Below are 20,266 nucleotides of genomic sequence, written 5' to 3'. Positions count from 1 at the left end.
TCTTACTCTTGTTTTAATTCCTGGTTGTGATCATCCCTAGCTCGCTGTATCAGACAACCTTTGAGACCTCGACAACCCATTCTGTTCGAGACTCCCAATGATCTGTTAATTCATTACTTCACCTGCGTGGCTGCTTTTACAGTTGCCAAAGCAACAAGGTCTGAAATTTGCAGCTAAAACCTCTCAGGTCTGCTTTCCTCCTTTAAGACATTCCTCAAAACCTGCTTATTTGACAATGCTTTTGGTCACCTGACCTAATATCATCCATCTCTGGCCTTATGTTTAAAATTCTCAATAATATTTTTGTGGAATTATAAGCATGACAATAAAAATATGAACTGTTGTTGATTTGGACATTATCTTCAGATCTTTACTGTTGCTGTAATGAATACTCTGTAATGTCTCTTAACCAACCACATTGTGGGAGCACCTTCACCACACAAACTGCAGCTGTACAAGAAAGTCAAACATCACCCTCTCCACAGGCAACAGGGCTTTGGCATTAATCACTGGGATCTGTGGAAGGAGAAACACAGTTGATGTTTCAGGGAGTGCACAACGGATCACAGGGAATGAAAATGGTGCAGAATGAGATAGTCAGAAATGGAAGGAAGATACACTTGCTTATTAGAAAAAGGAATTCTTGACTGTTAAAGATTTTCCAGAAAATATTGATAAGCAGCACATGGTCAGGGGCTGGGCGGCAGTGAAAAATTAACTTACAGAAATGTTTGTAAAAATAATAGTAAAATACCAAACAGACCAAAAATACACCCATTGTTCGAGATTGAGGAAGCTAGATATTGACAAAGTGGTCATGAGGGAACCCAGAGATGAAGCAGAGCAGTATAAGCTGTTATGATCCCACAGTCATAGAGATGTATAGCACCGACACAGACCCTTCAGTCTAACTCATCCTTGCCAAACAGGTATCCGAACCTAGTCTATTCCCATTTGCCAGCACTTGGCCTATATCCATGTAAATGCTTCCTAATCATATCATGTGTCTATTTAGGTGCCTTTAACATGTTTTAATTGTACTAGCCTCTACCACTTCCTCTGCAACTCATTCCACCCACTGCATGAAAGAGTTGTCCTTTAGGGCCCTTTGAAATTTTATCTGTTCACCCTAAAGCAATGCCCTCTACTTCTGGACACCACCACTCCAGGGAAAACACCTTGTTCATTTACTCTATCCATTCCCATCATGATTGTATAAACCTCCATAACATCACCACTCAGCAGAAAACAGCCCCAGCCTTTTACACCTCACCCTGTAGCTCAAATCCTCCAACCCTAACAACATCCTTGTAAGTCCTTTTTGAAACCTTTCAAGTTTCACAGCACCCTTCTGATTGGAGGCAGGCCAGAACTGCACACAATATTCCAAAAGTGGCCTAACGAATGTCCTGTACAGCAACATGACCTCCCACATCCTATACTCAATGCTCGAACGAAAGAAAGAAAATACACTGAACACCTTCTTCATCATCCTATCTACCTGCAACTTGACTTGCAAGGACTATGATCCTACAGTCCAAGGTCTCTTTGTTGCGCAAACGTCTTCAGGGCCTTGCCATTCAGTGTATAAGTCCTGCCCTGATTTGCTTTTCCAAAATGCAGCACCTCACATTTCTCTAAATGAAACCCCATCTGATCAATATCTCATTGTAATCTGAGGTAACCTTCTTCATTATCCACAATACCTCCCATTTTGTATGACCTGCAAACTCATTTATGATACCAAATCATTTAAATGAATGACGAAACAAATCCAGAAATAAACATCCATTTCTCGGAGTTTGAATGTGCTCTGTGTAAATCCTGCCCAATGACTCTGTACCAGAGAAAGGCTGCACATGCGCCTGGCTGCACCTTGCCCCCTACAAAGCTGGCGGCTCCACACGTGTCCAGTGAATTTTTGCCCCGAATAAAGATGGCGGCACGCACCCATGCCTGCAGCTACACTGAGGCAATTCACCGTTTACTGAAAACAAGAGACTGGGACGTTCAAATTTGTGTTTTCCGACGTGCACAGTTTGTTTGTAAAACCTCTCCGCTCATACAGAATCGCTCTCACCTCCTGTGGTTCCACAGACAACCTTGATAATTTTTGTGGGTACCTATTCTCTGCCTGCTTACTCATTTGTCCTTAATGTTTTTGTACAATCACTTTGGATTCTCCTTAAACCTATTTCCTGAAGCTATCTCATGTCCCCTTTTTGCCCTCCTGGTTTACCTCGAGTCTACTCCTACTGCCCCTATACTCCTCTAGGGATTCACACAAAAACAGCTCTCTGTACCTGCCATATGCCTCCTTCATTTTCTTGACCAGGCCCTCAATTTCTTCCGATACACAGCATTCCCTACACCTTCCAGCCTTGGCCTTAACAGGAACATACTGTCTTTGTACTCTTGTTGTCGCAGGCCTATGGAAGCAATGGCAGATGAGGACAGAGATGCAATCATTCCCAGTAAAGAGGTAATGTTGGGAAAGTTAACAGCCTAAAGGTAGATGGGTCTCCTGGCTCTGATGGATTGCATCTCAGGGACTAAAGTAGATGGCGGGGGTAGTGGTTGGAGGGGGTGGTGAATAACAAATAGACTTGTGATAATTCACTTAAAATTTGTTGGATTCTGGGATGGTTTTGAAAGACTGGAAGCTGCAAATGTGGTGCCACTATTTTTCAAAAAGGACCCGTTAGCTTAACTTTTGAGGGGAGAAAATGCTTGAATCTCTCAAGGAAGTAGTGGTGAGTTATCTGGGTAGAAATTGTCTCATTTTGCAAAAACAGCATGGATTCATGAAAGGCAGGTCACGTTTAAGAATTTACTGGTATTATTTGAGGATACAATGAGCGCATTGGACAAAGTGGACTTGGTGGATGTGGTGTATCTGGATTTCCAGAAGGTATTCGATAAGTTGCCACACAAAAGGCTGCTGTATAAGGTAAAGATGCACAGCATTATGGGTAATGTATTATCATTGATACAGGATTGGTTAACCAACAAAAAATAAAGAATGGGGATAAATGGGTGTTTGGATTAGTGTTGGCACTACAACTGTTTGCAATTTACACAAATGTTTTGGAGTTGAGGACCAAGTGTACAGTGTCAGAGTTCATATTTGATACAAAGATGAGGTAGAGCAATGTCTGCAGAGGCCACTGTCAGTCTGCACAGGGATACAGATAGGTTAAGTGAGTAGGTAAGGGTCTGGCAGATGGATGACAATGGTGGGATATGTGAGGTCATCCATTTTGGTCGGACTAACAGCTAACTGATGAAATAGTGAAAACATGCAGCAGGCTGCTGTGCAGAGGGAGCTGGGTGTCCTTGTGCATGAATCACAGGAAGTTGGTTTGCAGGTGCAGCAGGTAGTTAAGGCAGTGAAGGGAATATTGTCCTTCATTGCTAGAGGGATGGTTATGCTGTAGCTGTACAGGGTGCTGGGGAGGCCACACCTGGAGTACTGTGTACAGGTTTGGTCCCGTTACATTAGCAAGGATGTACTGGCACAGAGGAGGTTCACTAGTTTGAGTTGGGAGTTGAGAGGGTTGGTATATGTGGAGAGATTGAGAAAACTGGTTTGATAGTCATTGTAATTTAGAAGAATAGGAGGTTGGAGAGGAAAAAAATAAAATTATGAAGGGAGTGGATAAGCTTGGAGCAGGGAGGCTATTTCCTCTGGGGGCGGGTCAAACTAGAGCATAACCTCAAAATAAGGGGGAGCAGGTTTAGGACTGAGTTCAGGAGGAGCTTCTTCAGCTAAAGGGTTGTGAATCAGTGGAATTCCCTGCCGAGTGCAGCATTTGACGTTATCAACTTGAATGCCTTTAAGGCAAAATGTAGATTTGTGAACAGGAAAAGAATTAAGGGTTATGGTGAGAGAGCAGGAATGTGGAGCTGAGGCCATGAAAAGATCAGCTCTGATCTTATTGAATGGCAGAGCAGGCTTGAGGGGCCAGATGAAAGTTCTTGCCTTGTGCCATCAAAATTGGCCTTTGTCCAATTCAGAACCTTAACGTTTAGATCTGGTGTATTATTTTCTGTAACTATTTTAAAACTAGTAGAAATATCAGAATTCCAAACTGTGTTTTCAGGTCATTCAGCCCATATATTACTACTGACCCTGAGAGCCTCCAAACTTCCCCCTAGAACATTGCATTTCCCAGGGCCACCCAACCTACACATCTCTGAACATTATGGGTAATTCAGCCTGCAAAATCCCCCCAATGGGCACATCCCACAACACTGTGGGCAATTCAGCCTGGATAATCCAACCTACCCTACACATCTTTGGACTGTGGGAGGAAACCAGAGGACCCAGACGAGATCCATGCAGAAAACTCCAATAAGGTGATCATCCCTTTCTTATTTCCCAGTTCCACCTAAATACCTTCACTGGGCGTACTCCCAGGAATATCCTCCCTAAGCAAAAACATAATGCTGTCCCGAATCAAAAATGCCACCCCCCTCCTTCCTTCTCCCCCTTTCTATTCTTCCTATAGCATCTATACCCTGGAACATTAAGCTGCCAGTCCTATCCATCCCTGAGTGATGCCTCTGTAATTGCTATAATATCCCAGTGCCATGTTCAAAACCATACCCTGAGCTCATTTGCCTTCCCTGTCAGGCCTCTTCTATTGAAGTAAATGCAGTGCAACTGCTCAGTCCGACTTCATTCTGTGCCTTGCCCTTGCCTGCCTTGACTATTTGACTTCTGAACTATACCAGCCACAGACATATCTCTTTCCTCACTACCTTCTTGGGTGTACACCCACTCCCTCACTGGTTTAATGCCTCCCGAGTATCACCAGCAAGTCTCCCTGCCTCGATATTAGACACCTTCCAATTCAGGTACAATCCATCCTTCTTATGCAGGTCAACTCTACTCCAGGAGATCACAACGATCCAAAAAACGTGAATCCTTTTCCCCTGCACCAGCTCCTTAGCCACTCATTGAGCACCTCCTCCTCCTCTGTAATATGGACATTTTTCAAGATGTCACCATTTATTTCCCCACATTCTATATCTCCCAAGTACTTCTTCACAGTACACACTAATGCAAAATACTTGTTTCCTATCTCGCCCATCGCCTGCAGCTCCACACAATGGCTGCCTTGCTGATCTTTGAGGGTCTCTATTTTCTCCCTAGTTAGCCTTTTGTTCCTCATGTATTTACAAAAGCCCTTTGGATTATCCTTAACCCTATGCGCCAAAGCTATCTCACGGCCCTTTTTTCCCTCCTGATTTCCCTCTTAATTATATTCAAAATTTTTTTGGATTGGAATAAATGCAAAATATAACATCCTGACAAAACAAACGAGGGTAGGACTTACACTCAATAAAAATAGGGCCTTGAGTAGTGATATGGGAACAAAGAGACTGAGAGCTTCACGTCTTTGAAGTTTGTGTTACATGTAGACAGGGTGGTGAAGAAGGTGCTTTGCTTAGCACACCTACCTTCATTGTTCAGACCTTTGAGTCCAGGAGTTGGGACGTTATGTTGAGGATGTACAGGACGTTGGGGAGGCCTCTTCTGGAATACTCTGTCCAGTTCAGGTTGTGCTGTTATAGGAAGGATATTAAATTGGAGCAGGTTCAGAAGAGATTTACCAGGATGTTGCCATGAATGGAGGGATTGTGTTCTAAGGAGAGGCTGGATAGGCTGGAAATTTTTTTCACTGGCGTGCACGAGTTGAGGGGTGACCTTATTAGAGGTTTACAAAATCAGAAAGAGTGTAGATAAGGTGAATAGCTGGGGGAGAGGGGGATTCAAATCTCGGGTGCATTCGTTTTGAGAAGAAATTAGAAAGATTTGAGAAAAAACATTAGGGTTTTAAAAAAAATTTATACGTGTGAAATGAACTTCCAGAGGAAGTGGTAGCTGTGAATACAATTACAATATTTAAAAGACATTCAGATAAGTACATAACTAGGAAATATTTGGATGGATGTGGACCAAGCGGAGGCAGGTACAATTAGTTCAGTTTGGAATTATGGTCGCCATGGACTGGTTGGACCACAGGGCCTGTTTCCTTGCTGTATAACATTATGGCTCTAATCCTCACTAACTCTAAATTCCTCCATCCTCAACTCTCCAGATCACTGTCACCTCATCCAGCCTCACAATTCTTCCTTATTTATATAATTCCTCACCAGCCACAGAACGCTCCCTATCTCATGTCCTCCAGTTTCTCAGATCTCTGCGATATGTGCCTTTCTTTAGTTCCAGCCTTGAGGATGTCCTCATTCACTCCGATTGGTTGGAGGACAAACTGGTACGACCTGGTCCTCCAGTACTGCCCTCTGCCCCCTATTGACCTGCGCTGATATCAATCATTCGGGGCCCATTGTGAGGTGAGTGGTGGGATCCTCCCTCTCTCTGCCCTGGGATGAGCTTTAACATTCACAGTCAATGGGGGCAGTATCACAGAGCACAGAGGCTGGGGCTATTCAGCCCATTTGGGATGTACCCTCTCCCTCTGGAGATGCTGCAAATCTGTCCCAATTCCCTTCCCATTTGCCCATAGCCCCCCAAATCTTCCCTTAAAAAGTAAAATTCCAAATCTGTTTATGAATAACTGCTGAGTCTGTGTCCAGCTGCCATTCAGACTGTTCCAGATACTCAGAACTTACTGAATAAAATAATGTTCACATATTATTTGCCAATTACCTGAAAATAGTTACTAAAATTGTGACATTGTTAACAATTCCCCTCTCTCTGCAGCTTAGAGATCCTAGAAACAAATTTGCACCTGGTCAAAATCACTGCTTAACCTTCTCAGCTCCAAGGACAATTATCTGTGCTTCTGCTAGCTCTCCACAAAAGAGGAACACATCTTATTTTCATTTATTAGTGTCATAGAGATGTACAGCACAGAAACAGACCTTTGGTCCAATTGGTCGATGCCAACCAGGAATCCTCAACAAATGGAGCCCCATTTGCCAGCTATTGGTCCATATCATTGGAAACTCCTCCTATTCACGTACCCAATCGGATGCCTTTCAAATGTTGTAATTGTATCAGCCTCCACTACTTCATCTGGCAGCTCATTCCACACATACACCTCACACAGCTTGAAAACTTTGCCCCTTAGATCCATTTTAAATCCTTGCCCTCTCAACTTTAGCCCATGTGATCTTGTTTTGAACCCACATAACTGGGGGGAAAAGACCCTGGCTGTTCACCTTATCCATGCCCCTTATGATTTTATAAATCTCCATGAAGTCACCTCTCAGTCTTTGACTCTCCAGGGAAATTAACCCTGGCCTATTCACCCTCTCCCTGTAGCCCACATCCTCCAATCCTAGCAAAGTCTTTGTAAATCTTGTCTGAACTCTTTCAAGATTCACAACATCCTTTCCAGAACAGGGAATTTCGAACTTAAAACATAATTCCTGAAATGGCTTAATCAATGTCCTGTCCAGCCACAATTTGATGTCCCAGCTTCTGTACTCAATGTATTGACCAATAAATATAAGCATACCAAACACCACCTTCACGAGTCTGCCTGCCTGCGACTCTACTTTCAAGGAACAATGAACCTGCACTCCATGGTCTCTATGTTCAGCAACATTCCCAAGTACTTTACCATGAAGTGTACAAGACCTGCTCTGATTTGCCTTTCCAAAATCCAACAGCTTACATTTGTCTAAATTGAGCCCAGTCTGCCATTCCTCACTCCAAAGGCCCATCTGGTCAAGATACTGTTGCATTCTGAACTAACCTTCTTCATTGTTCACTACACCTCCAATTTTGGTGTCTTCTGTAAACCCACTGACCATATCTCATATATTCACATCCAACTCATTTATTTAAGGACCCAATATCCATTCCAGCAGGACAATGCTGCTCACAGGCCTCCAGTCGGCAAAGCAAGCCTCCATCACCACCCTCTGCCTCCTACCTTCAAGCCAGTTTTGTATCCAAATGGCGAGTTCTCCCAACAGTTCATGTTATCTAACCTTGCTAACCAGTCTGCTTTGTGGAACATCATTCAATGTCCATACAGACAACGTCCACAGTCTGTCTTCATCAATCATCTTTGTCACATCTTCAAAAAAACTCAATCAAGTTAGAGAGAATTTCCCACACACAAAGCCACGTTAACTATCCCTAATCAATCCTCATCTTTCCAAATACATGTAAATCCTGTCCCTCAGAATCCCTTCCAACAACTTACCTACCACTGACGTTAGGTTGACTGTTCTCTTGTTCCCTGGCCTTTCCTTACCACCTTTTTAAAATAATGGCACCCATCTTCCAGCACCTCACCTGTCACAAACAATGATATGAATACCTTAGGGAGGGGCACTGCCAACACCTTCCTAGCTTTCCACAAATTTCTGGGATACACCTGATCAGGTCCCAGGGATTTATCCACCTTGCTACTGTTTAAGACATCCAGTACTTCCTCCTCTGTAATATAGACACTTTTCAAGTTATCACTATTTATTTCCCCAAACTCTCTAGAATAGAATAGCATAGTATTTCTCCCACCTCCTGTTGTTCCACAGATGGCCTTGTTGATCGTTAAGGGGTCCTATTCTCTGTCTGGTTATTATTTTATCCTTAATGTATTTGTAGAATCTCTTTGGATTCTCCTTAAACTATTTCCTAGAGATATTTCAAGTCCCCTTTTTGCACTCCTGATTACCCTCGAGTATATTCCTGTAAAAACGTGATCCTGTACTCCCAATTCCTCCGCCTCTGCCATATCTGCTCCCAGGAGAAGCAATTCCACTCCAGGACATCCCAGAAAGGTTTCCTCTTTCAAGGACCGGATTTCCCTCTTACTTGATCAACAATGCACTCCAACACATATCCTCCACTTCCTGTACCTCCGACTTCCCCCCACCCCTCCAACCACAATAAGAATATAATCCCCCGGTCCTCACCTGCCACCCACTAATCTCCATTAACCTCTGCTATGTCCGCTACCTACAGTCAGACCCCACCACCAGGGATATAGCTCCTTCCCCAACCCTTTCTATCTTCCACAGAGACCATGGGATCTTTGGTGCTGATGTGCTGCCCCATGGATACCTCAGTCACTCACCCTGCCAAATGGCCTAGCGAGATTATCACTAGATGGATAACCCAGACACCCAGATAACATTCTGGGGTCCAGGGTTTGGATCCCGTCACGGCAGACAGTGGACTGTGAATTCAATAAAAATTTGGAATTAAGAATCTATTAAAGACCATGAATCCATTGTTGATTATTGCGAAAAAAAAACCTCATCAGATTCGCTAATATCCTTCAGGGAAGGAATCTGCCATCCCTACCTGGTCTGGCCTACATGTGACTCCAGACCTACAGCAATGTGGTTGACTCTTTACTGCCCTTTGGGCCCAGCCAGTGACACCCTCATCCTGTGAATGAATAACAAAGAAAGTCAAGTCTTGTACCCAACCATACTGTTCTTACAGATAAGTGATCTCTTAGTAAATTTGCTTCTCAACTCCCTGCTGACTATTGGGGAAGGGTGGGGGGGGGGGGGGGTCCATAGTCCCGTCCCAATAAGGAGATCATCCCTTTCTTATTTCTCAGTTCCACCTGTATAACCTGCCTGGATGTACTCCCAGGAATACCCTCTTGAAGCCCAGCTGTAATGTTATCCCTTATCAAAAATACCTCTCCCCCTGCTCTGTTGCCCCCTTTCTATCTTTGCTATAGCATCTATACAGTGGAACATTAAGCTGCTGGTCCTATCCATCATCAAATCATGCTTCTGTAATTGCTATAATATCCCAGTGCGATGTTCAAAACCATACCCTGAGCTCCTCTGCCCGACCTATCGGGCCTCCTGCATTGAAATAAATGCAGTGAAACTGCTCATTCTGTGCCTTGCCCTTGTCTGCCTTGACTGTTTGACGTCTGAACTGTACCAGCGTCAGACTGAGCTCTTCCCTCACTCTCTCTCTGGGTTTACCCACATTCCTTCACTGGTTTAATGCCTCCTGAATAGCACTAGCAACTGTTCCCTTCCAGTGCCAGGACAATCCAACCTTCGGATGGAGGTCAATTCTACCCCACAAGAGATTCCAATGATCCAATAATGTGAACTCTTTTATTCCTATGTCATTGATACCAATAAACAACAGCCTCCCCTCAAAATGGTTATTCTCCCCTTTAAGAATATTCTGCTCCCTCTCGGAGACATCCTTATACAAAAATTACACATTCGAGTAATAAACCTTACACTCATCAGGTCATCATAAAAGGATTACATGACACATTGAAGGTTTGGGGAGACCTTTTGAGAGAATGCGATGATTCAGAGGAGAGTTTTTAAGCAGCAAATGGGATTGATCTGGAACACAATACTCACACACACAATGCGAATATCCAGATCCTGATATACTGAGTAATTCAATCAGAGTTTAGCAGAATATTTACTGAGATTACTAATACAAGTTTATAAAATCTGTCACTATCAGTTCAAGTTAGAAACTCACACCATCCCCTCCTCGTGGCCCAGGATTACTGTACATATTACCCATGACGACATTAGCAGTCAACTCAGAGGGAAATCTGTGGGTTTCTAGGAGATTCCAACTTGAGATCTCATGTGACTGAACACAGCTGTTCTTTGACACATTGGAGAAAATGATCCAAGCGTCAGTGAGATATGGGGAACAAGAATGACTTTCTTTTCTTTCATTCCGTGCTGCCGCTCTGCCTCATCAATAAGACACGGGTGTGAACGGCTAATGCCTAACGATGGGCACGTTGTCTCCATCCTGACCAATGGGTAGGAAGATCCTCTCAATCACTCCAAAGCGTATCCCTAAAATGATAGCAGCTCTGCCTGCTTCCCACTGCCCAGTGCTCCTAGTAAATGCTTGGAAGAATGGGAAGGGGGGATATCTCCTAGAAAAGGCATAACTGTAAAGGTCGAAGAGGATTATGAAAAGAGAGAGATGCACAGGAGAAGGGGGTAACAAGACTACAGCAAAGGTAATACAGTTTGTTTTAAAATTGCTTACCTGTAGCGGGCAGCGGTGTTTTTTTTTCCCCCTCTCTCCACAGAAAGAGCGGGAGCTGCAGAGGAAGTGACGGCGAGCAGAGGGGCAGCCGGGACGGAAAAGTGAGTATATAAGTCCGGAAGGCGGCTAAGATAAGCAGAAAGATAAGCAGCAGGATAGCATGTTTCCAGGCGGATTTAAAATTGAGGCAGACTGAGAATGCAGAAAAAAGCAAGGATAACTTAGGACATATGACTTACAACATCTCTAATAAGGAAGTTAGCATTAAGGCACTTTACCTGAATGCTCGTAGCATTCATAACAAAGCCGATGAATTAATGGCACAGATAATAGTGAATGATTATGATGTAGTAGGCATCACAGAGACTTGGTTACAGGGGGGTCAGGACTGGCAGTTAAACCTCCATGGTTTTTCGACTTATCGAAAAGACAGAGAGGTGGGCAGAGGGGGTGGGGTTGCCTTGTTAGTTAAGAACAAAATTAAATCTATGGTATTGAATGACATAGCGTCGGATGATGTGGAGTCTGTGTGGGTGGAATTGAGGAACCACAAAGGCAAAAAAACCATAATTGGAGTTGTGTACAGACCTCCTAACAGTGGTCAGGACCAGGGACGCAACATGTACCGGGAAATAGAGAAGGCATGTCAGAAAGGTAAGGTTACATTGATCATGGGTGACTTCAATATGCAGGTGGACTGGGTAAATAATGTTGCTAGTGGATCTAAAGAAAGGGAATTCATGGAATGCTTACAGGATGGCTTTTTGGAACAGCTAGTCATGGAGCCCACAAGAGAGCAGGCTATTCTGGACCTAGTGCTTTGCAATGAACCAGACTCTATAAAAGATCTTAAAGTAAGGGAACCCTTAGGAAGTAGCGACCATAATATGGTAGAGTTCAGTCTGGAGTTTGAAAGGGAGAAGGCGAAATCTGATGTAATGGTGTTACAGTTGAATAAAGGTAATTATGAGGGCATGAGAGAGGAACTGACTAAAATAGACTGGAAGCAGAGGCTAACCGGGAAGACACTAGAGCAAAAATGGCAGGAGTTTGTAGGTATAATTGAGGATACTGTACAGAGGTTCATTCCCAAGAAAAGAAAGATTAACCGGGGAGGGATTAGACAACCTTGGCTGACAAAGGAAGTCAGGAAATGTATTAAAGAAAAAGAGAGATCCTATAAAGTGGCTAAGAACAGTGGGAAATCAGAAGATTGGGAAGGATACAAAAGCAAACAGAGGATAACAAAGAGTGTAATAAGAAATGAGAGGATCAAATATGAAGGTAGGCTAGCCAGTAATATTAGAAATAATAGTAAAAGTTTCTTTCAGTACATAAGAAACAAACGACAGGCAAAAGTAGACATTGGGCCACTTCAAACTGATGCAGGGAGCCTAGTGATGGGAGATAAGGAAATAGCAGGAGAACTTAACAAGTACTTTGCGTCAGTTTTCACAGTGGAAGACAGGAGTAATATCCCAAAAATTAAAGGGTGTCACGGGGCTGAGTTGAGTATGGTTGGCATTACGAAAGAGATAGTGCTAGAAAAGTTAAAAAGTCTTAAAATTGATAAATCTCCTGGCCCCGATGGGATACACCCTAGAGTTCTGAGAGAGGTTGCTGAGGAAATAGCAGAGGCATTGGTTGAGATCTTTCAAGAGTCACTGGAGTCAGGAAAGGTCCCGGACGATTGGAAGATCGCTGTAGTAACCCCCTTGTTCAAGAAAGGATCAAGGCAAAAGATGGAAAATTATAGGCCAATCAGCTTAACCTCGGTTGTTGGTAAAATTCTAGAATCCATCATTAAGGATGAGGTTTCTAAATTCTTGGAAGAACAGAGTCTGATTAGAACAAGTCAACATGGATTTAGTAAAGGGAGGTCATGCCTGACAAACCTGTTGGAATTTTTTGAAGAGGTAACAAGTAGGTTAGACCAGGGGAACCCAGTGGATGTGGTCTATCTGGACTTTCAAAAGGCCTTTGATAAGGTGCCACACGGGAGACTGCTGAGCAAGGTGAGGGCCCATGGTGTTCGAGGTGAGCTGCTGGGATGGATTGAGGATTGGCTATCTAACAGAAGGCAGAGAGTTGGGATAAAAGGTTCTTTTTCAGAATGGCTGCCGGTGACGAGCGGTGTCCCGCAGGGTTCGGTGCTGGGGCCACAGCTGTTCGCATTATATATTAATGATTTGGATGAGGGAACCGGGGGCATTCTAGCGAAGTTTGCCGATGATACAAAGTTAGGTAGACAGGCAGGTAGTACTGAGGAAGTGGGGAGGCTACAGAAGGATCTAGACAGGTTGGGAGAGTGGTCCAGGAAATGGCTGATGGAATTTAACGTGAGCAAGTGCGAGGTCTTGCACTTTGGCAAAAAGAATATAGGAATGGACTACTTTCTAAATGGTGAGAAACTTAATAAAGCCAAAGCACAAAGGGATCTGGGAGTGCTAGTCGAGGATTCTCTAAAGGTAAACATGCAGGTTGAGTCTGTGATTAAGAAAGCGAATGCAATGTTGTCTCTTATCTCTAGAGGGTTGGAATATAAAAGCAGAGATGTACTACTAAGACTTTATAAAGCTCTGGTTAGGCCCCATTTGGAGTACTGTGTCCAGTTTTGGTCCCCACACCTCAGGAAGGACATACTGGCACTGGAACGTGTCCAGCGGAGATTCACACGGATGATCCCTGGAATGACAGGTCTAGCATATGAGGAACGGCTGAGGATACTGGGATTGTATTCGTTGGAGTTTAGAAGATTAAGGGGAGATCTAATAGAGACGTACAAAATAATACATGGCTTTGAAAAGGTGGATGCTAGAAAATTGTTTCTGTTAGGCGAGGAGACTAGGACCCGTGGACACAGCCTTAGAATTAGAGGGGGTCATTTCAGAACGGAAATGCGGAGACATTTCTTCAGCCAGAGAGTGGTGGGCCTGTGGAATTCATTGCCACGGAGTGCAGTGGAAGCCGGGACGCTAAATGTCTTCAAGGCCGAGATTGATAGGTTCTTGTTGTCTAGAGGAATTAAGGGCTACGGGGAGAACGCTGGCAAGTGGAGCTGAAATGCGCATCAGCCATGATTGAATGGCGGAGTGTACTCGATGGGCCGAATGGCCTTACTTCCACTCCTATGTCTTATGGTCTTATGGTCTTATGGGGTGTAACTTGGGAAAAATGGGAAGTTGCTCATTTTGGAGGAGATAATAAAAGAACAAAGTATTATTTAAATGGTGGAAACTGTAGAATTCAGATTCCACCATCTGCCAAGATGGGATTCGAATCAGGACTTCAGCCGTTTGTTTTAATATTCTGGGTAAAAGCTAAATACATCAGGTTTGTTCATTCATTTTAAGTATCACTAACCCTGGTTTTGTTTCTTTGTAAAACACTGCCCATCATCCTGTCTCCTCCATCTGCCCCTTCCACAAAGGGACCAAGGATAATTGTTCAGGAAACACAGAAAGCTACCACACAGTTACAACAGGGAATCAGGAAGGGGAATGGAATGTTTTGTTTCAAAGTTTTTCAGTATTAGAGTTTGGAGTATATACCAGAGAGTAACGTGTGGAAGTGCTGGTGAGACCACCATATCTGCAGGAATGAGAGCAGTTTTGGTCCCTTTAGATAAGGAAATGTGTCACTTTATTGGAGGCATTTCAGGGAAGATTCAATGAGATGATCCCTGGTTTGGAGGGATTATCTTTTAAATAAAGGCTGAAAAGGTTGGGACTCTACTCACTGGATTTTGGAGAAAGAGAGGTGATCTCATTGAGACAGATGGGATTCTTTAGGGGTTTGACAGGATAAATACAGAGGGGATGTGTCTGAGGGTAAATACTGAGAGGGGAGTCTGAAACCAGATTATGAGTCACGGAATCAAGGGTTCTGTTTTGGATTCAAGTTTAAGGTGACACAGACGCGGGTAAGGGGTGTCAGTAGCAATGGAGCTGGGGTGAGGTGGAGAAAAGCAACGTTTAAGAAATTGGAATTCCTGGTGTTTGTGATTGTGTGGATGTCTGATCAGAACGTCACCTTGGGGTCAGATACAACAGCAATATTGTGAAGAGTGTCGTTCTGCCTCAGAGTTCCCAGTGAGAGGGAGGGGCTCAGCAGAAAGGTAAAGGTAAGGCAATGGGTTTAACCCTGACAATGTTTCGTTGGAGGAAACTGCAGCTAATCGACTAGTGGGAATGTGATAAACAATTTGATGACTGAGTAACAGTGGAGTAATGGAGAGGGATGATGGGGAGGGAGAGCTGGGCATCGGCAGTGTACATGTCAAACCTAACACAGTGTTTTTAGATGATATCACCTCCTGGCACTATGTACGTGAGATACAGGAGAGACCAAGGATAGATCGTTGAGGGACACCAAATGCAAGGAATTCAGAAAGGAAAGGGAGAGTGGAGATGGAGCAGGATTTTCCAACAACGGTGAGGTCAAATATTAGTTTTTCACAGAATGGGAGAGAAGGACATAACCAGAAAAAGACCAACAGACAGAACAAGGAACAATATCTATGAATTGGCGAGGGGGAGTGATGAGGCGGCAGCGGAGGAAAGAGAGTTGGAAAGTGAGTTGAGCGAGATTAGGGTAAAGGGTCAAGGTGAGCTCTGATAAGGCTTGACAAGAGACTGGAGAAAGATGTAGGTTTAGGACAAAAACCAGGAACACCACGTGAGGCAGTTTGGCTCAGTGGGCTAGTGGGAGGGAGAGAAGGAGCAGATCGGATTATCTCAGTCTTAGTGACAGAGAAACTCCATGTGCTCCTCACTCGTTGTTGGAGGGGAGGATGGAGGAGACAGGACGATGGACAGTGTTTTACAAAGAAACAAAACCAGGGTTAGTGATATTTAAAATGAGTGAACAAACCTGATGTATTTAGCTTTTATCCAGAATATTAAAACAAACGACTGAAGTCCAGGTTCGAATCCCATCTTGGCAGATGGTGGAATCTGAATTCAAGAAAAAAAAAACAACGTATTAGGAATCTCCTGATCTACATGAAACCATTGTCAATGGTGAAAAAAATCCTCCCAACCTGACAGCGGCCCAGCCAGCTACTCACTGTATTAATCACTGCAAAGTCTCAACACAGGAATGAAACTGGATGGACCAGTTGGCAACTAACAAGGCACCAGAAATTACAACCACAGAATCAGCTCTCTTGATGGTGCAACGTCCTCCTCACTAACATATGGTTTTTGGGGCCAAAATGTGCAGAGCTGTCTCACAGACTAGTCAAGGAACAGCCTGACATAGTCATACTCATGGAATCATCCCTTACAAACAATGACCAGACACCACCATCACCATCCCGAGATATCGAGAGTGTGGTGCTGGAAAAGCACAACAGGTCAGGCAGCATCCGAGGAGCAGGAGAATCGATGTTTCAAGACTAAGCCCATCATCAGCCTGACCTGCAGTGCTTTTCCAGCACCAGACCCTTGACTCTGATCTCCAGCATCTGCAGTCTTCACTTTCTCCTGAAATCTCTGATATGTCCTGTCCCACCGGCAGGACAGACCAGGCAGAGGTGGTGGCACAGTGGTGTACAGACAGGGAGGATTTGCCCTGGGAGTACACAGCATTGACTCCGGAGACCAGTAGGTCTCATGGCTCCTTCTGATTACCACGTACCGTCCTCCCTTGGCTGATGGATCAGTTCTCCTTCATGTTGAACAACATCTGAAGGAAGCACTGAGGAAGTAAAATGGTGTCAAACATACTCTGGGTACAGGATTTCAATGTTCACTATCGAGACTAACTCTGCAACAGAATTACTGACTGAGCTGGTCAGGTCCTGAAGGATATAGCTGCTCAACTGAATCTGCAGCAGGTGGTGAGGGAACCAACAAGAGGCAAAAACGTACTTGATCTCATTGTTATGAATTGACCAGCGGCAGATACATCTGTCCATGACAGTATCAGTACGAGCGACCATCACATTTTTTTTGGAGACAAAGTCTTGCCTTAAAGTTGAGAAAAAGCTCCATCATGTTGAGTGACACTATCACCATTCTAATTGGGATAGACTTCTAAGAGATGTAGGATCTCAAACTGGGTATCTCTGAGGCACTGTGGGACATCAACAGCAGCAGAACTGTACTCCAGCACAATCTGTAATCTCATGGGTTTGTAAATCCCGCTCTCACCCATCACAATGGACAGGAAAGGAGGGCATGCCATGAGCAGCACCAGGCAGACTTAAAAATGAAGTGCCAACCTGGTGAAGCTACCAAACAGAACTACCTGCATATCAAACAGCATCAGCAGCAAGCAACAGAGCTAAGTGATCATACATCCAATGGAACAGATTGGAGCTCTGCAGTTCTGCCACACCCAGTAGTGAACGGTGATGGACAATTAAACAACTCACTGGAGGAAGCATCACAGATATCCCCACCCTTACTGATGGAGGGGCCTCACACACCCATGCACCAGATAAGATGACAGCATTTGCAGCAATCTGCAGTCAGACGTGCAAAGTGGTATGATCCATCTCAGCCTTCTCCAGTGGTTTCCAACATCACAGATGTGAGTTTTAAGCCAGTTTGATTCAGTTTGAATAACATCAAGAAATGGTTAAGTAGTGCAAAGGCTACGTGCCCTGCCAATATTCTGGCAATAATACTGATATCTTGTGCTCCAGAACTTGCCACCCACCAAGCCAAGTCCCGCTCCAGCACTGGCATCTACCGACAATGTGGAACATTGCCCAGGGATGTTCAATACAAAAACACAGGGCAATCCAACCCAGGCAAGTTCCATCTATCAGTCCACACTTGATCAGCAGTAAAGTGATGGAAGATGTCATCAACTGGGCTACCAAGCAGCAGCTGCTCAGCAACAGCCAGCTGAGTGACACTCATTTTAGGCCCCACCAGGGTCACTCAGCTCCCGATTGTGTTACGGCCCTGATTCACAACCTGACAACCAGCTGAATCCCAGAGGTGAGGTGAGGGTGACAGCCCAGTCCCACTCCAAGATCACTAATTCTAGCTGATTCCACCCTCATCTCAGCTCATTTACTAAAACTCTCATCCATCGTGTGTTATCTCCAGACTTCATTTTCCAAACACACTCAGGGCCAGCTTCCCACATTCAACCTCCCTGTAATCTCAAGAAAGTCTAAATCTCTGCTTGTTGATTCATCAAAAGGCTCCTAATTATAATCAACAGCATCCAGCCATAGAGATGTACAGCATGGAAACAGACCCTTCAGTCCAACCCGTCCATGCCGACCAGATACCCCAACCCAATCTAGTCTCACCTGCCAGCACCTGGCCAATATCCCTCAATTTAAAATTCACATATTTGATTTAATTCCTGGCTGTGATAATCCCTAGCTCCTTGCACCATACACAGTTTGAGACCTCGACAACCCATTTTCTTCGAGACTCCCAACCATTTGTTAATTCATTACTTCACCTGTGTGGCTGTTTCTACAGTTGCTGAAGCAGCATGGTCTGAAATTCGCAGCCAAAATCTCACAAGTCTGCTTCCCACCTTTAAGATATCCATCAAAACCTGCTTTATGGCAATGCTTTTGGTCACCTGACCTAATATCTCCATCTCTGGCCTTATGTCTAAAGTTCTCAATAGTATTTTTGTGAAACTATAAGCATGATAATAAAAATACAAACTGTTGTTGATTTGGACATTATTTTCAAATCATCACTGTTGCTGAATGAATAATCTATAATGCCACTTACCCAATCACATTGTAGGAGCACCTCCACCACACAAACTGCAGCTGTACAAGAAAGTCAAACATCACCCTCTCCACAGGCAACAGGGCTTTGGCATTAATCACTGGTATCTGTGGAAGGAGGAACACAGTTGATGTTTCAGGCAGTGCAAAACAGATTACAGGGAATGAAAATGGTGCAGAATTTGATAGTCAGAAATGGAAGGAAAATACACTTGTTGGAAAAAAGAATTCTTGACTGTCAAAAATATTCAAGAAAAAAGTAATCTGATAATAATGCAGCACATGGTCAGTGAAATACCCTTTGTCTATAAAAGTAATAATACAATAGTAAACAGACCAAAAATTCGAGACTGAGGAAGATAGATAGTGACAAAGTGGTTATGAGTGAGCCCAGAGGTGAATCAGAGCAGTATTGGCTGCTCTGACCCCAATGACTCTGAACTCGAGAAAGGCTGCACATGCGCCTGGCTGCACCTTGCCCCCTACAAAGATGGTGGCTCCGCACGTGTCCAGTGAATCGTTGCCCCGAATAAAGATGGCGGCGCTCACTCAGGCCTGCAGCCGCTGAGACAATTCCTCGTTTACTGCAAACACGGGACTGGGGCATTCAAATTTGTGTTTTCCGACGTGCACAATTTGTTTGTAAAACCTCTCCGCTCATAGCAATACAGTTTTTCTCCCGTTTCCCTGTTTATTTCTTTCCTTACCGTATCCTTTCTCTCCATTACTTCCGAGTGTTCATTACAGCGACTCTGCGCCGCGCGCAAGGGTGATCACATGGTTTACCTTAGCCCCGCCCTTCATTCACTTTGATTGGTTGGAGGACCAACCAATTAGATTAGATTACTTACAGTGTAGAAACAAGTCCACACCACCCCGCCGAAGCGTAACCCACCCATACCCCTACATTTACCCCTTACCTAACACTACGGGCAACTTAGCATAGCCAATTCACCTGACCTGCACATCTTTGGAGCACCCGGAGGAAACCCACGCAGACACGGGGAGAATGTGCAAACTCCACACAGTTAGTCGCGTGAGGCGGGAATTGAACCCAGGTCTGTGAGGCAGCAGTGCTAACCACTGTGCCACCGTGCGGTAATGTGATGGGAGAGTTTACTGAAGGGAAGGATCCCTTTGTGTGAGCTCTGCAGTAGATTTCCTTTATTCATGGAGAGAATTCCCTTCCCACTCATGACTGTATCGCTGTGATTGATGAATCAATCCCATCTGAACCAGTACATAAACACCCCATTTTCACAACATCTGAGATCTTTAGCACATTGTATCACACTCTTCTTTGGAGTCAAAAAAACATGAAACGGAGCCTCAAGGAATCGGAGCAGGCGGAGACAATTCATCCCTTTCAGCTTGTTCCCCCATTCTATCAGATCATGGCTGGGTCAACCCAGACCTCAACACCTCTTTTATGCTTGATTCGCATAGCCCAAAACTGCTCAATATTTAAAAAATCTACTACCCTCTTTTAAAATAATTTGAGATAGAATCATAGATTCCCTACTATGTGGAAACAGGCCATTCGGCCCAACAAG

General features: G+C 44.2%; 1 long non-coding RNA gene across 3 annotated transcripts; it reads right to left on the bottom strand.

Annotated features, from left to right (window-relative positions):
* Nucleotides 1–399: 399 nt before the first annotated feature.
* On the bottom strand, nucleotides 400–19,456 carry LOC140471543 (uncharacterized). Of its 3 annotated transcripts, XR_011957082.1 has the most exons (5): nucleotides 19,421–19,456; nucleotides 18,715–18,821; nucleotides 9,296–9,382; nucleotides 5,467–5,571; nucleotides 400–516 (listed from the first exon to the last, which is right to left on the bottom strand). It is a non-coding gene; the product is annotated as an uncharacterized lncRNA (long non-coding RNA). The 3 variants fall into 3 exon arrangements; XR_011957081.1 differs by lacking the exons at nucleotides 18,715–18,821; nucleotides 19,421–19,456 and adding an exon at nucleotides 15,872–15,928; XR_011957083.1 differs by lacking the exons at nucleotides 400–516; nucleotides 18,715–18,821; nucleotides 19,421–19,456 and adding exons at nucleotides 2,366–2,429; nucleotides 15,872–15,928.
* Between the last annotated feature and the right edge of the window lie 810 nt (nucleotides 19,457–20,266).

The sequence above is a fragment of the Chiloscyllium punctatum genome, unplaced genomic scaffold (assembly GCF_047496795.1).
Source record: "Chiloscyllium punctatum isolate Juve2018m unplaced genomic scaffold, sChiPun1.3 scaffold_105, whole genome shotgun sequence".
NCBI classification, from domain to species: Eukaryota; Metazoa; Chordata; class Chondrichthyes; order Orectolobiformes; family Hemiscylliidae; genus Chiloscyllium; species Chiloscyllium punctatum.
Note: the sequence above shows the minus strand (reverse complement) of the source record. Positions and strands in the feature narration are given on the sequence as shown.